General features: G+C 41.9%; 1 pseudogene; it reads left to right on the forward strand.

Moving 5' to 3' along the window:
* Positions 1-2,879: 2,879 nt before the first annotated feature.
* Positions 2,880-4,291, forward strand: LOC142441490 (eukaryotic translation initiation factor 2 subunit 3 pseudogene; annotated as a pseudogene).
* Positions 4,292-7,632: the final 3,341 nt, after the last annotated feature.

A 7,632-nucleotide genomic window follows, 5' to 3' on the forward strand; every position in this document is an offset into this window, starting at 1 on the left:
TCTTCTGTTCTTCATACAGAGAAATTACTTTTATTAGTCAATAGTACCCAAACTCCCACTCTTATCCAGAGTAGCAAATTAGGAACATAGGCATATGCAATTAGCCAAAAGGTCAGAGTACTGTAAAAGAAAACACTGCTTGAAACATGTACTACCTCCATTTAATAGTATTGATTTGAAGGCATGATGGCAAATAGGCTGAAAAATATAAATACTTTATGGGCAATGAAAAGCATGCTTTTTTAAGGAAAAAGTCCACTTTTTCTTTGCTCTTTTCAGTTTGTAGTGGCAGTGACGCATGAAGATGTAGACGGAAGACTAGTTGCCTGGTCTCAGGGCCCATATTTAGTCCAATCTTCTTGGACTCTGTACCATGTCAGTATGGGACAATGAGTTAGAGAGGATCAATAGATGAATAAATACATCACTCACAATTTAGTGGAAGTTAGGGACATGTGAACAAGCTACATATTGTACATTGCATTATACATGTCACATAAAGCAATCGTGTTGTAGGTATGTGAAAGGAAAATGGACTCCCAGCTGAAAGGAGGTTTCACTGACTTGTGAGTGCATCATTGGACACCGTCCTTCCTGCTTTTTAAATAAAGGTAGGTGCGGAGAGAAGGTATAAGCATAAGGAAATTGCTTCCAAGGTAGAGTCACTCCTTGGATGCAGGCAGCCTCAGGAGCTCCACAGAGATGGAAGAATTAATCAAATTCGCACAGCAAGTTCTGACATTTGGTGCCCTAATTAGGGGTGATTATGGGGAAGCTTTAAAAAATCTGCTTTGTCAGCAGATGCTCCAAAGAGATGTCACCATAAAGAGTATGTTCCCACCCCACCCCAGGCCCAGGAGGAGCTCAAAACATAGAACTAAAGTTAGTACATAATAATTGTTTGTGATGTGGTTGGCAAAAACGTTTTGTTATGGTGCTCATAGGATTGCTTTAGGGAGATAATTGTAGGTCCTGTTTCTCTCAGCCTTATAAGAAGGCTTCAGCTGCCTCTTTGTGTCTCACTAAAAGCAGTATGTTGGTTGGTAGATAGATAGATGTTGTTGCTGCCAACCACGTGTGCTCCAACTCACGTTGGCTGTGTGCGTATGTAAATATAGATGTATATTATATATATGTAATCAACCGAATGCAAACTTTCCCTATCTTGTGCTTTCCCCACAGTCACTTTTGTGTGGAAAGTGACTTTTTATGTTTGTGCCATTGCTTTAGCGACCATGTCAGTCCATCTCAGGATTTTCCTTGCGACCACTGATCCTCAACTGTATTAATCATGAGAGATACATGCATGCAACATACAATATATTTTTGACAGATTCTTTTTCAGTTTTTATAGTAACAACCTGGTGGCATGAAGGACTTCTGGTTAAAGGTCACTAGTTTGAATCCATGAGCTAAAAGATTAATTTCTCTGTTCCCTTAAAGATTCACAGCCTCTTGAACACCCAGGGGGAGCCTAAAACCTATCTGCAAAGTATCTAGTCAGACTGAGCCACTAGCAGATCCACTCTAGTCATGGACAAAAGTCTCTATCAGACTTACTATCCAGCAGAGACCATTGTAATCAGGATTACACTGGATCACACTCGATGGTTGGCCAGATGATCACATGACTACCCTAGAGACTCGGTCTGAATCTGTCCTGGGTGCAAGTCTCTCTTACTGGTTCCATGACAGCAATCTCTTCCCTGGCTTCTTGAATGTTTTGGGGGTCTTTTCCTTCTTACTATTTTTATTTTTGTCTATGTACTATTATGTTTTTAACCTTACCACCTTAGCATGATTTTATTTGTTATTGTTTTGTTTGGTTCCCAGCTGTGAAGCGCAGGCGTAGTGGATGTAATTACTGATACAAGGGGGCATTGGGAAAACAGGGATGGGTGATAGGAAGGGACAGGGGATTTCAAGACTAAAATCATGAAAATCATGAAGGTGGGAGGGGGTGGGAACACTGGATTGTGATTGCACAATTCATTTTACAGGAAATTTAGTCATGAGGGGGGTCTTCTAAAATTGATGTGATGATTATAAAATTCTCTTTGATATGATTGAACTACTGAAGTGTATGATATGTGCCCATAAAACTGATGAGGGAAAAAAGATTTACAGCCTCAAAACCTCACAGGAGCAGTTTTGCTCTGTCCAACAACAGGGTCCCAATGAGTCAGAATGGACCCTGTGGCAGGGAGTGTGAGTTGAGTTTATATTTTTCCTGGTGGCACACTGGCGAAGCACTGCATTACTAACCAAAGGTTAGGGTTCTGGCGCACAGGAAAAAGACTTGGTGATGTTCGTAAAGATTTCCATCAAGGAAATCCTATAGGGCAATTCTTCCCTGTGCCATAGGGTCACTGTGAGTGAAAAATGACTAGCAGCCAACAACAACAACAAATGTTCACAAATACTTCCAATGAGAAGTGAAAGTTGGCAGCCGTTATTTTTTTGAAGAGGTTTTTTTATTTTTTATGAATTTATCTGTAACCCTGCAAAAGATGTGTCGTATTTTAACCTCTCCATTTCTGGTTAGGATACCACGTGAGTAGATTGACTTTGTTATGTAAACGAGACCGAATTACTATAGGGTTTAAATCTTGAGTTATTATCTTTTGATATATAAAAGAGTTTAAACACAAGCTAGCAAACAGGGGGTTGGTGGGGTGGCATAGATGTCAAGCCACATGAAGAATTCCAAAGAACACTGGTTGTTAAAGAGATTAAGCCTGTGACTGATGGAACTAACCCTCAGCCAAACAAAGCAACAGCATAAACAAAACGAAACTACCTGTTTAGACTGAAGGTAACAGAGAAGGCATGAAAGGAAAAATATGGTGTCTGCTTTTTAAAAGGTGAGGCTTTCAAAGATGGCGGGGAGCGAGGCTGGAGTCACTCTGGGGCAGCCGCATCTTTCTCTGCAGGATCTCACCACCTTGGATGTTACCAAATTGACACCACTGTCGCATGAAGTCATCAGCAGACAAGCCACCATCAATATAGGCACAATTGGTCATGTAGCTCATGGGAAGTCTACAGTTGTAAAAGCTATTTCTGGCGTCCACACTGTCAGGTTCAAAAATGAACTAGAAAGAAATATTACCATCAAACTTGGATATGCTAATGCTAAGATTTACAAACTGGATGACTCAAGTTGCCCTCGACCAGAATGCTATAGATCCTGTGGAAGCAGTACACCTGATGAGTTTACTACAGACATTCCAGGGACCAAAGGGCAGTTCAAATTAGTCAGGCACATTTCCTTCGTGGACTGTCCAGGCCATGATATTTTGATGGCTACCATGCTGAACGGGGCCGCGGTGATGGATGCAGCTCTTCTGCTGATAGCCACAGACATCTGAACATCTGGCTGCTATAGAAATCATGAAACTGAAACATATTTTGATTCTACAAAATAAAATCGATTTGGTGAAAGAAAGTCAGACTAAAGAACAGTATGAACAAATCCTTGCATTTGTACAAGGTACAGTGGCAGAAGGAGCGCCGATTATTCCAATTTCTGCTCAGCTGAAGTACAATATTGAAGTTGTCTGTGAGTACATAGTAAAGAAAATTCCAGTACCTCCCAGAGACTTTACTTCAGAACCCCGACTCATTGTGATTCGGTCCTTTGATGTCAACAAACCTGGCTGTGAGGTTGATGACCTCAAGGGGGTGTGGCTGGAGGTAATCTTCTAAAAGGAGTGTTAAAGGTGGGCCAAGAGATAGAAGTCCGACCTGGTATTGTTTCCAAAGATAGCAAAGGAAAACTCATGTGTAAGCCAATCTTTTCCAAAATTGTGTCACTTTTTGCGGAGCATAATGATCTTCAGTATGCGGCTCCAGGGGGGGTCTTATTGGAGTTGGAACAAAAATTGACCCCACATTGTGCGGAGCGGACAGAATGGTCGGGCAGGTACTTGGTGCCATGGGAGCTTTACCGGAGATCTTCACAGAGTTGGAGATTTCCTATTTCCTACTCAGATGGCTTCTAGGCGTCTGTACTGAAGGAGACAAGAAAGCAGCCAAGGTGCAGAAACTATCTAAGAACGAAGTGCTCATGACGAACATTGGATCCCTGTCAACTGGAGGAAGAGTTAGTGCAGTGAAGGCTGATTTGGGCAAAATTGTTTTAACTAATCCTGTGTGCACAGAAGTAGGAAAGAAAATTGCCCTTAGCCGAAGAGTGGAGAAGCACTGGCGTCTAATTGGCTGGGACCAGATAAGAAGAGGAGCGACAATCAAGCCAACAGTCGATGATGACTGAAGATGCCCAGTTAAATAACAATAAAGCTGGAAAATCGCTCCCCAACCTAGGGATGTATGAAGATGCCCAGTTAAATAACAATAAAATTGGAAACTGCTCCCCCCCCAAAAAAAATAAAAGGTGAGGCTTTCTATTCCCTTAAAGGGTTAGTCTTGGAAACACACAGACAGGTGTACCCTACCCTACAGAGTCACTATGAGTTGGTATCAACTCAATGACACTGAGCTGGTTTTTATTTTCCCAGACAGGAAACAGGCCAAAGGCACTATGCCCTCCCAGTATCACCACTCACACCACTGGTCCTGAGGGGATCATCCGCCCTGGCTTCCCTGTGTTTCCGGTTTCCATGTGTACCAGTGTACATCCTTTGGTCTAGTCAGACTTGCTTTTAATGCTTCCTCCCACACACAATCATGACCCCAGTTCTACCTTACAAATCCAGCTGGACTGGAGCATGTACACTGGTACAGGTAAGAGCTTTTAACACACGGAACCCAGGACAGATAACCCCTCAGGGCCAATAATGGGAATAGCAATACGATGAGGGTAGGGGGAAGGTGGGGGAAGAGAAAGAAAGGGGAAACTGATTGCAATGATCAACGTATAACCCCCCCTCCCCCCTAGCAAGGAGGGCGAACAACAGAAATGTGGGCAAAGGGTGACAGCTGATGATGTAAGATATAAAAAGGTGGGAGGGTGGGGGAGGAGGGAAAACATTGGAATTGATACCAAGGGCTCAAGAAGAAAATAAATGCTTTCAAAATGATGATGGCAACTTATGTACAAATGTATTTGATACAATTGGTGTATGGATTGTTATAAAACTGTAAGAGCCCCCAATAAAATGACTTATTTAAAAAAGAGGTAGCATATAATGAAGAACTGATTGTACTGAAGGAAGAAGCTCAAGCTTCATTGAAAGCACTAGCAAAGAACAAGTGTCCAAGAATTCACAGAATACCAACTGATTGATTTAAGAAAAACTCTTTCAACATTGATACTGGAAACACTGGAATACTAGTAATCAGTGGAAACACTCACTGGTTAATGCAAAGAAATTTGGAAGACAGTTACCTGGTCAACCAACTGATAGCGATCTTTATATGTGCCCCTTCCAAAGAAATGTGTCCCCACAGAATGCAGAAATTATTGGATAATATCAATAGTGCTACATGGAAGAAAATGCTGAAGATAATTCAGACATGGTTGCAGCAGAACATTGACAGGGAACTGCCAGAGTCAAGCCAGATTCAGAAGAGGATGGGAATTGAAGGATGCCATGATTGACATCAAATGGATCTTGGTTGATAGCAGGGAACACCAAAGAGATATTTACTTGTGTTTGGGGCCAGAAAGGTTTTTGTGGTTTTGAACTGTTGACTCTGCAGTTAGCAGCCTAATTCTTAACCACTATGCCTCCAGACTCCTCTATGTGCTAAAGACTCCCAAATTAATATTTTCTACAGACTTGTGGGCTTAATTTGTGTACTTAGTTTAAAGAACATCTACTTGAATGCCAGATAATCAAAACCAAACCCATGGCTATTTATTACTGTTTCCTCACTGGATGTCAGCTGGGGCTGTCCTTAACTCTATTTTTGCATGTCAGCCTCTCAGAGTCAACAGAAGTGCATCATAACTTCTGACGTCTGGTGTCTCCTTCCGCTGAATCTTTCTCCAACAGAAGAAAATTCCCTGCTTTTATGGTGCCATGTGATTGGGGTGAGCCTACCTGAATACTCTCTTTGCTTTCAGGCCCAAAACTTTACTTCCACCGGCAAAGCTCCTTTGCTATGTAATATCCACAAGTTATAAAGGTATCTTTGGGAGACCATTATGCTTTTTACCACAGAACTTTTTAGCCAAGCACACTTGCATTGGAGGGTCTATGTAATTGTCATCCTGCTATCTGGTCTGTTCTTCCTGTGGATAATTACATTGTTTCTTCATTTTCATATTTCCATCACTTCTTTCACATCTCTGTTTAATCGCCACCAGATCGCACCAGCCAACCCTGATGACCTTTTGAAAAATTACCTCCCAATTGCTCTCTATTCTTGATTTTCCCCCCTTTCACAACTATCTCATGTAGAATTCATTTGTTTATTTTTTGTTATGTTACCCTTTAACTTATTCACCCCTGCTAACTAGAATAGTTCCTGAAATAAGGCAGCATATTCAATAAACACGAAGGTAGATCAAGTAGTGTGGCTGCAACATTATAGAAACATTTAACAAAAATATCAAAGCGTGAAGCTATTGCTTTCTAACTTATCCTACATCTAGGACTCTTAACACCCGAGAGAAGGTGTTAGTTAGCACCCCGCTAGTCCTTCCCTGAAGAGATCTGAAGTCTTCGACTTATACCACATCAAAACGGCAGTTCTGGGCGCCTCGAGGAACTCCAGTAGTGTCTTTTAAATGTCCCTGTACTTTGGGGGCAAATGTTAGTTTGATGTGGCAAAATCCTGGTTGTAGGGTGGAAGGAGTAACGCTACCCAGTGAAATGCTCATAGGACTGTCCTTGCACCTCTCCTTAAATGAGCAGTTCACTGTTATGATGGGAAATAATTTTTTTCTCTGTGACACTTTCACAGCCTTTTCTCCCCAATGCAGTTTTCAGTTGTTAAAAAACTTTTTCCTTCTAAGTCCCCATTGTCCCATGTCCTTTGAAAAAATGAAGCTGACCCTTTGGAGATCCCCAGAACCAGTCACCATAGCCTCCTGAACTGATCCCTTCCCCTTGAACTTACATAGCCCCATAGATCCTGTCAGGAGCCACTGTGTTGATTGAACTTGGCTCTCTGAATTAGATTGGTAAATCCAGGACTTGATACATATGTTATTTACCTATGAAATCATCTTCGTTAGCTTCACCATGCTTAAAAAAAACTGATGGAAAGCTTCCTATCTTTGATCTAGCTGATATTTGCACAACACTTTTGGCACGGAAAGTTTGCTGAGGTCAACAGGTCCACTTAAAATGAAAAATCCCGAACCCTTTAGTGTCTGCTCTGTCCTTCACAGCAGTCCCTACTTTGCAGCAGGATTCAGTGGGTCATTGAAATGACCACTCAAGATGATACTCAACCCGTTCTCCTGATTATGGGGTGTATTAGGGAAATTAACAGATTACAATTCAGGTGAGAAATGCTCGAGACAGAGCTACTTAGTCAGGTCAAGTTTCTTTTCTGTTGTGCCTACAGGTAGGCCTCTCTGTGGCCCTCAGCCACTTGGCCTGGTCTCTGTCTTGCTAGTACAATTTCACACAGCTCTTTAAAGGCTGCCAAGAAGTGCCTATAGGGCATGCTCTTTACTGTAGACCTTAACCCACAGGCACTCTGTGGGTCAGCAAA

This window comes from Tenrec ecaudatus, chromosome 2 (genome assembly GCF_050624435.1).
Source record: "Tenrec ecaudatus isolate mTenEca1 chromosome 2, mTenEca1.hap1, whole genome shotgun sequence".
In the NCBI taxonomy this organism is placed as follows: domain Eukaryota; kingdom Metazoa; phylum Chordata; class Mammalia; order Afrosoricida; family Tenrecidae; genus Tenrec; species Tenrec ecaudatus.